The sequence below is a fragment of the Rhyacophila brunnea genome, unplaced genomic scaffold (assembly GCF_057557595.1).
Source record: "Rhyacophila brunnea isolate RB1 unplaced genomic scaffold, BYU_Rbru_1.0 scaffold_16, whole genome shotgun sequence".
Classification (NCBI taxonomy): domain Eukaryota; kingdom Metazoa; phylum Arthropoda; class Insecta; order Trichoptera; family Rhyacophilidae; genus Rhyacophila; species Rhyacophila brunnea.
In genome coordinates, this window is record NW_028232816.1 from 4057624 (window position 1) to 4067669 (window position 10046).

The 10046-nt window shown below is 33.6% G+C and overlaps 1 long non-coding RNA gene across 1 annotated transcript; it reads right to left on the reverse strand.

Moving 5' to 3' along the window:
* Positions 1 to 887: 887 nt before the first annotated feature.
* On the reverse strand, positions 888 to 3854 carry LOC147074219 (uncharacterized). Its single transcript, XR_015070262.1, has 3 exons — positions 3794 to 3854; positions 3055 to 3196; positions 888 to 2801 (listed from the first exon to the last, which is right to left on the reverse strand). It is a non-coding gene; the product is annotated as an uncharacterized LOC147074219 (long non-coding RNA).
* Between the last annotated feature and the right edge of the window lie 6192 nt (positions 3855 to 10046).

Below are 10046 nucleotides of genomic sequence, written 5' to 3' on the forward strand. Positions count from 1 at the left end.
TATACCCATATGCCATATATACACAGTAAAGTAGAATACGGCGAACTGCATACGTACAAGTTTCCGGACACGAATATTACCTATTATGGTTTCTTATATCCTATTTTTTGATACTAAATTTAAAGTCATCACGTTTTTTTCATGCTGGGATGATTAATATTCGTTGTAACGCTTTCGTTTTTTAGTGTAAACATAGAGTTTTATATTAGGTATAGTGGCTCTCATGTACGATAGCTTACCTGTCAGATTTCTGGTCTTTGAAATGATCGATGGATTAAGGAAATACAAAATTTCTCTCCGTAAAACAAACTAATGAGACGAATTGTTTTGCTAGGAATATCGCAACTTTATGACTCTCATTTTCTAGTATTCTTTGTTGTACTTATAAAAAATTATATTTTATAGAAACGTCGTATAATGCCATGAATCTGACCCATACTATTAAAACTTTGAAATACTTATTACCTACATTCTGTATTTTTCTGCCATCCTGTAGTAAGTGCCGCCCTTTGATAATAGTCAACGTACGTAGATACTTCATATACTACATCATATAATTGATTCATTTAAGGCGATGTCTTTGGCCTAAATAACACATATAATGTGACTTTTACGCCATCTTTTTATATTTAAAGGCATCTACCATGAATTTCTAAAAATCTGTTACTAAAAACTTTGGTCAATTCTAACCAGATGGCAGTAAGTTACCATAATAAGTTGCAAGTATTATTAAATTGCCAGATGAAAAAAATCGCTAGACAAAAATTCATTTACATATTATAAGAATATAATAATATATTCTACTATAATATTATTATATATATATACCTATTCAAATAATTATAATTTTTTTTAAATAAGTACAATATTTTATAATATCGTATTGACATTTTTATGATTTAAAAGAAAAGTTTTAAATCAATTTATACTTGCCAACTTCTTTTTTCATTTTGAATAGAAATTTAGAATACAAAAGGCCAATATAGGGCCAAAGGAATGAAAATATGGAAGAGAAGTATTAGTCTATTGACAAATTTTTTATTTTTATTTTATAAAGTAAAATATACTATATGCACATACCAGGTCACACTGCAGATGAATATTACCTACTCTATAAACTTAGGGAAGGTAAAGAAAACAACTTGTTCATAGGAGTGGTCAATTTTAATAGAACATTACACAATAAAAATAATACAAAAACCTTATAAATAGGATAATTAAATATATTTACACTTAAAATTAGTTAAAATTATGAAATAAAACCCTAAATATGTACTTTAAAATTGCTTTGAGCTGCATCCTATACTGTGTGATACAGCTCAAAGCAAAATTTTGTGCACACGTATATATTGCATTTTATGCAAATATACCTGGTGCGGGACTTGCATCCAGGGTATCTGCACACGGATGCTGAATGGTGGCCAACGCTGTCCAAACATACCTCAGCGATCGGTTGGGGGACAACCGTTCTCCTGCGAGCTGGTGGCTCTGTGTCTACCTGCGATGTCGACATGTTTCTTGGCCGACCTCGTGCTGGCAGTGTTAAAATGTTGGCTACCCGATCTTCATACCGAATAATAGCTTTCGCTAATCTGATTCAGTACGACAACAGTCCCATAATATCCTTTCGGGGTACATTTTCTAGTTTACAATTCCGCATATACATTAGCCAACAGTTTACCACCGCCAAGTCCACAAAGTGGTTAAAAACCCTCACAGGCCATTTGCATGTCTTCATCGCAGTCCTGTAATAAGTAATTATCCGATCGCAAAGATCAATGCCACCCATCGACATATTGTAGTGCTTTACAATGGCCGGCTGAGTGGCACTGATCTTCCTCTTTACTTACTTCGACCATCGCATGCAGGTACCAACAGGAGTACTGCCGACCGCAGTGGAAAATAATAACACGGATTTATTTTCTTTCCACTTGACTACACAGACTTTGTCATCCTACCGAACCTTCTCATCCCAATCTCCCCTCTGCATTGCCTTATCGTTTTTTTAATTTCTTAATCACATCGCCGAGTCTATTACTTCTGACATTTCCAGTTAAGAACATTTTGTCGTGAAGTAACGAATCGGCGAGCTTCAAACTAGTGAAAAAACGATCAGTATAGACAATGCAGGAGGATTGGGGAGAGTCCGGCAGAGTAACTTGACCACACTTGCGCCCAGACCGAACTGCTTCATATCTCCATCTGATACCGTTCCCTTCCCTACATATATGTGAAAATCCATCACTAATCCATCTCTGGCCGCGAGAACAAAATTTTTAAGGCCTACAGGATTTGGCTTGTTAAGCACAAATTGTCTGTGTCTACAGCGGCCAGTGAACGGCATCATTTGCTCATCGATGGAGTTATGAGCAGGTCTGGGCAAAGTATGGCATTTTTTTAGAACCTCACTTAAAAAGGGACTAATCTTCCAAAGTTTATCTGTGCAGCCCGTGCGGTCAGCAGTGTTATCTGCAAAATGAAAGTGATTCCGCAGTTCGAAGTACCTGTCTCTGGGCATTGCTTGATTAATGATTGGAATGCTTAGATCATAACACCAGTACATTCGAGTCTGCGGAAACCTTAATGTACCCATCATAATTTTGATGCCGGTGAATACGAATTTCGAATTCGTATTCACCGACCACAAGTCCCTTTTTTGTGCTGAATATAAATTTGTCTGCTCAGCTATTTTTTCGAAGAGAGTGAGGTTGAAGTATTCGAAAAAGGAGCTGAGGACATTGTCAGCAACATGCCCTCTCACCAACAAATCTTCCTCCAATTCCGGACCAGCATTCGGCATACTGAAACAATAGGAAAAAAATATTATTACATTATCCATATTTCCTCATTAATTCAAGTATTTAGCAGTAAAAATACAAATAATGATGGGCAATAATATGTCAACTCCTCATTCGAGACAATCGCTACATCATGTGTACAAGATGTAATGAATTCTTGTTTTTATGCCAAAGCATGTAATGAAAATGAATCTAGTGTATGACCGGATGGTCTATAAAACCAATAAATATATTATTAAGAAAATTGTAAACCTACCATTTTGTGAGCCACGGAAGAACCCTGGATTGTGATGTCGAAGGTTGTAAATGTCGTCGCTGTTGTCGGACTCGTAACCGTCGCCGACTTCGCAGTCTGTCGTCCAATATTTCGTCGAGTTCATCAGTATTAAAAGATTTATCTATGTGTAAACAAAAAAACATAACCTAATTACATTCATATACTCGTGTCAAACTTATCAGTTTATCAATGTAGATAACGTTTTCAATTTACGATTATGTTGTATTAAAAACACGGACACGTGTTTGAAAGCACATAAAATATTTGATTACAATCAATCATTGGTTACATTGTATAAGCATTGTGAATAATTATAATGATGATTATGAGATACATTTTCGAGACAAGTTTCAGTAATTTTGAATGAAATTAAAATTTTATTTTATTACATTCGGTTCTACAATCATAATATGCGAATGAAAGAAATTCACTATCTATTAGATAATTTACAAAACGTACAAGATGGGCTCGATGACATTTGTCATAAACATAACCTCAAACTAACGTAAAGTATTTATAATTCTACGAAAACGATGAGTCTACGCCTAAAATAATATATATTGATGATAAATGCATGATGGTGATTGAAAATACAGTATATGTAACTCTTTTCAATAATTTTTGAATGTTTGTTTGACAATCAAAACTGCGTGACATAGTTTGTCATTTTGATGTACGATAATAATATTATTTATTATACACTGAAAAGTTTACTTACTTGACAAAAATGTTACTGATGAGTCGATTCCTTCCTGTTTTCAAACAATATACCTAATAATGGCCAAATAAAGAAAAATTGTCATAAACCCGATATTCGATCTTCGATCGAGAGCACGAATGCTACCATATGTTAAAATGCGAGATTTGTTTATTTTCTTGATTATTTTTATCATAAATAATGATAAAAAACAGTTGTAATTTAAGCAAATACTAATTGCAAATAATTCGCAGTTTCAAATTTTGAATATAGGCAGGTTTCTACGTAAATTAAGTTAATATTGTAATTTCAATTATTAAGTTATTTTTATTCATATGGCAATTTCGCCTCAAACTGATAAACTGATTTTTGTCAAAATGCAGAGAAATGTTATTTTGTCTTGTCTATGTGTGAGTTTCATTTTCAACGTCATGTTATGGTTGTGTGTGTATTTTGTATGAAGATATTTTGTTTCCAAATAATTCCACGACGGCAGCACTATACGGCCAAGCGTCGGCTAAGTGTTGTCAGCATGTTGCCAATTCGAGCAATTATTATGGTTTCGATTTCTATCGATTCGTTAATATACAAAAATACAAGATTAAATTTAAATAACTGCCGTAAAAATTAATAAATAATATTTTTAATAGAAACGTTAATCGTTTTTTGCGATAAATTGCGTCTAAACCGAGATATTTCGATTTTAATTGCATGCTTTCTAACCTCTAAATCGATGTTTTTTAAATTAAAAAAAAAAGATATAAGGATATAATAAATTCCAATTTACGTTTAGCGTTTTGCTAGGTAATAGATTTAGGTATATTTTTATCGTAATTTTGATAATAAATCTTATGTCATTCATTCTTACCACCCGATAGAAATGTACCGAATTTGACACGTATTTTTGGTATATAGAACTCCACGATACATCTTAATTTTTTATTTTATTTTTCTCATTACTTTTGAATATATATCTACCGATTAATAAACTTTTCTAGCTATTTTTCGATAACAACTTTACCTAGAGACATCACCTTAACAAAATTATTTAAAATATTAATTTTCTGAAATTTGCCGCCCCCTGAATCCTACCGCTCGGGTATTTCGCAACTCTAACACCCCCGCTTGGCGTGTCCCTAGGGTTAAATACCACGTGGTACTTCGTGATACCCATATGCTCCTTATAAGGAGCAGATATGAACAAAAATAAGAAAAATGCCACTGAAAAATGCAAATAAGAAAGATGCCACTGTGAAATACAAAATAGACATGTGAAATGCATGACAATAATTAATAATTTGTTTTTTATATTCTTAATATGGAGAGCATATAATGCGAAGAGCCCTAGATCATTGGCAAGGCGGAATAACAATTGGTGGCCAGAAAATAAATAACTTAAGATTCGCAGATGATACCACACTAATCGCTGCTGATGAAAGGGAACTCACAGAGCTGCTACACCAGGTAGAGGAAGAGAGTCGCAAATACGGCCTCCTTATTAATAGGAATAAAACCAAGTTAATGGTTGTTGATCGGGCCAACCTTCTACCAACACCAAGTACACTCCAAAACCTCGAAACAGTCGACGAGTTTGTATATCTTGGATCGACCATCAGTGGAAAGGGCGGATGCGAAGCGGAAATAAGAAGGCGCACACAAATTGCAAAAAGTGCGATGACACGCCTTACCACTATATGGAAGGATCGGGGAATTTCGATTGCCACAAAAATGATGCTTGTGCAAACATTAATGTTCTCGATATTCCTATACGGAGTCGAGCCGTGGACCCTGAAGGCAAGAGAACGGAAGCCAATTGATGCCTTTGAGATGTGGTGTTGGCGCCGAATGCTTCGCATTTCTTGGACGGAGCACAGGACGAACCAGTCAATCATCCAGGGACTGAAGATAAAGGAACGGCTCTCGACGATATGTCTGAGAAGAATTCGGCAGTTTTTTGGACATATTGTCAGGCGCGGACCGGACAACTTGGAGAGACTGGTAGTTTTGGGTAGCCTCCAGGGATGGCGAAGCAGAGGAAGAGCGTCTGCGCGATGGAGCGACCAAGTGAAAGAGCTGACTGGGGGCACCATCCATTCTGCCCTGAGAGAAGCGGAAGATCGAGAAGGATGGAAAGTCTTGGTCGCTCAAAGGATGGCGAAATTTAAATGTGGTCACGATCCTCAGCCATGAGTGCACGACCAAGAAGAAGAGAATATGATATTAATTATTGATTTAATTAAAGAGAAACCAACGAAAATTGCGGTTAAGTCATTTTTCCCACTTCAATTCCTTTTTTATTTAATTGCTAGCTAAATCTAGATATTAAATCAGCATTTACAGCTTATATCCTTGGGAAACAACGTGTATTTAGTTGTTTACAACGTAATTATCCAATAAAACATATTTAAAAAAAAAATAGGGTTACGATCAGTGTTGCCATCTTTTCAAAATGGAATTATAGTACAGAGCCTCCAAAACTATAGTATTTGGGGAAAAAATATAGTACGCGTTGTCATCTGTTGAAAATGTACAGTTTTTTGTTTCACACAAAAAAATAACGGAGAATTTAAGAAATTCCGAGACTACTTTTTATTTAGGTAGCTTCCGACCAAAAATGCTTACCGAAGAATTCAAGAAATTTCATTTTAAACCAAAGTCAAGGGATTTATTTACGTTTTTCGAGCATTTTTTTTTCCAAGTTCTCCTTATCTTCTTATATTGCGAAATTATAGTACTTTTTACATATTTTTTCCGATATTCAAAATTAAAGTATTTTGGGCGTAGTGTAGGTACCTGTTTTATATCGTACATAGTACGCGGACCAAAATTATAGTACAAATATTATAATTATAGCACGATTTTTTTTCTTTCTACAATCGATATTATGTTTGTATCATAAAAACTAAGCTATTTTCTCAAACATCGTTAATTATAATGTCATTAAAAAATATTATTATATTTTGAGAATCTGGATAATCCTCATACTTATTATGCACTCGTATGGTGCAATGTGGGAATATTCCGAACATGGTTGATGATAATATTATTATTTTCATCCTGGGAGGTACATTATTGAATAAATCCTAGTTTACACAACTAATCTCAACTTTCCCCGTAAGTTTTGAATATGAACGTGGTATGAATCTAAAAGTTTCCTTCTTCGAGAATTCCCCGCAAACTTGTTTCGCGGTGTTGCCAACAGATTAATACGATATTTAATTAAAATCATGAGGTGATCAGTGATATTCACTCACTCGCTTAGCGTCAGGCTGCAAATAGTAGAGGAAACTATTTATTTATTAAATTTATTTATTTAAAAAAGACACATTGAGCATATAACAAATTAATTATGTTAATAAAATTAATTAATAAAGATTAATTCAAGACGTTCACAACATGACATTTAGAATAATAATTACACGATAAAAAGAACGTTTTATATACAACGTTTTTAAATTTTCTGTTGAATTATGATGCTCAATATGCTCATACTTGTACTTAATATGAAGTAAATAAAAAACAAACAAATAAGTATAGAATACTGAAATGTCATTTTGACATTTCATTTTGATTTCCATAGTAACACACGTATATATTATTAATTTAGTTGCTAGGACCACCCCCTTAGCAACCAATAATAGTTTTTTTACTTTTTACCGATTTTTCTGAAACAACTTTCCATATAAAACCGAATTAACTGAAAATGAATTAAATTCTGCTTAAAGATGGTTAAAAGTATTAAAAGAATGCATTGGCATCGTGTTCTGAAATATTCTAAAAGTTTCAAATGCCTAGCTAGTCGGGAAGTTAGTTAAAAATCGATTGCAAGGTTTGTACTGGACAAACAACCACCGGACAAACAAGAATACGAGATAATAAAAACGTTGTAAAAAGTACAGATAAATCAACTTTCTAAAGAAAAAACGAAAGCAAAAAATAATTTCATAGCAAAACAAATAAAATAAGAAAACAACAATAATTCAAGGAAAATACAAATTAAACAATCGAATAGAAGATTATGGAGTACTCTAGGGAGTGCATTGACTAGCCGCATAGCCTTCGCCATTGGTGATTGGTGAGCCTGACATGAGGAAACAGCTTTCATCCAAAATAGCATGTAATTGACGGGTGCATAAAAATTTAAATTTTACAGAATATCGAGATTGGAAACTATACCACGTGAGAGCATGGAAAAATGATTTAAGAGCAGAAGTGACCTACGAGCTTCAAGAGAATGAAAGGTCAGCATGCCTTGAAGAAAGTTAGTCGGAAAATACTCGTTTGAGAAACTGTCAAAAGGAAAATTATTACATACATTAAAATAAAGATGTCGAAGAAATTTCTTCTAGAAAAGAAACTAGAATTGGATAAAAAAAAAAGAATGACAACACGACTAGAAAATCAAATAGATCAAACTGGAGTCAGCACCTCTTTATCTTTTTCTTGTACGATCGTGTAATTTGGAGTCCTTCTTATTGCAGGGCTATTCTAATATATCACGTAACTCGCAACATGCAATATTTACGTTCCATTATCTTGAAAATTAGATCGATGACACCAATTTTTACATTTCTCTATTAATACCGTTCAGGAATCTTTAGAGGCCACATATTTCGACTTATACGAGGTATAAATAATGAGAACTCTGCCATTCTGAGCAGTGTTGACCTGTGTGTCCCTGATAACTATCTTAGAAATAGAGACCATCACTTGTTTATTCTCCCAAGGTGCAGAACCAACCGGCCACTGGTAATGCCAATTGGGAGGGCGATAACTATGTTCAACGAAATTGCTTCGGGTGTTGATATATTCCACCTACGTGAGAATGAGTTTAGGTGGACGTTGTTTTATAAATTCTTAAAATAGGGTCTGCTTAACTCATCCGGTGTACTTCCTTGCACCTATCTAATTTATCTACTGATTTATCTCTTTTTTATGTAATACTGTTTTATATATCTTTGTTTCTAAATGTCATGTTGTGAACGTCTTGAACTTATAATTTGTAATTTCCACAATATGTTAAAAAAAAAAAAAATTAATATTTAGGGTACCGGACCGCCCCCAAATTAAAATAAAATGTATTTTCATCGCATCTTCACCTGTGTACCAGATTGTATTATTGTAATTGTTACAATGAATGCTAATACTTCGATATAAACCTACCCTAGATAGCTGCCATAGAGGCCGAAAGCAGTCTTGTGTATTAGAATAGATGCACAGAATTAAAAACCATCCCTCTCGATAACAGGCGTAATGTTTCAAGAGCAGTTATATATCGAAGTAGATTTTTTTGGTTTCTACCGTGTGTCCTTCTTCCTTCTTTCCTCTACGTTTCATATCATCTGTTGATAATGGCCTCTGTAACGAGCCCGAAACGTCGAGGAAAGAAGGACACACGGTGGAAACCCAAAAATCTAATACTATAATAAATAACCGTGAAAGCTTCAAGCAGTTATATAACTCATTGATCGATATCAATGTGTAGGTATAATATTTTTATTCTTTTCATTAGCTATAAATAAAATGGTTTATCTGCGTCCAATCAAGTAATTAGGTATTATATTTTCAATTTAATATAAAGCAAATATAATATATTATTAGTACCTACTAGATATTTATAATAATAATATTGGAATAATTTATTCATGAGAACAAAATTTTGTGTGCTTACTGTTCATACTGTTGGCGTAATATTATGTTTCACAATATTGTCATATCAGTAGAATATTCAAACAGCATGAAATAATATAAGTTATGTTTTCTATCCAAACATAAATTTCACCTGATATTGCTACGGAATCATACAATATTATTATCAAATATACACTAAGGACATTTTTTATTAAAGTTGTATTTTTTTTATTACCAACCGAGATGTGACTATTCAACCAAAGAGCTTCGATCGGATTTGCGATCGGAAAATCTCGAAAAAAGTTGATTCTCGTTTCTCAAGAAATCCTCAATGAGAATCTCGATAATTCAAGAAAATATTGCATTACAGAGATAAAGAAATAAATTTTGTTCGACTTGCAAAGTAAAACTCTCGACTTTGTCGGAAATTTTTGGTCGGGTGAGTTAAAAAAATTCTAATAATATTCACGACTGATTTTTTTGCTGGAAGACCTAAACAATGTCTAATTCGAATCTTAGCCCAGTCGCACATTTATACTCGACTGCAAAATGTCGAATTTGTCGATGCGATTTTGTTGTTGTCATTCACAAAAACATGTAACTCAATGTACTATCGCACATAGTGTCGATGCGACATTTTTGT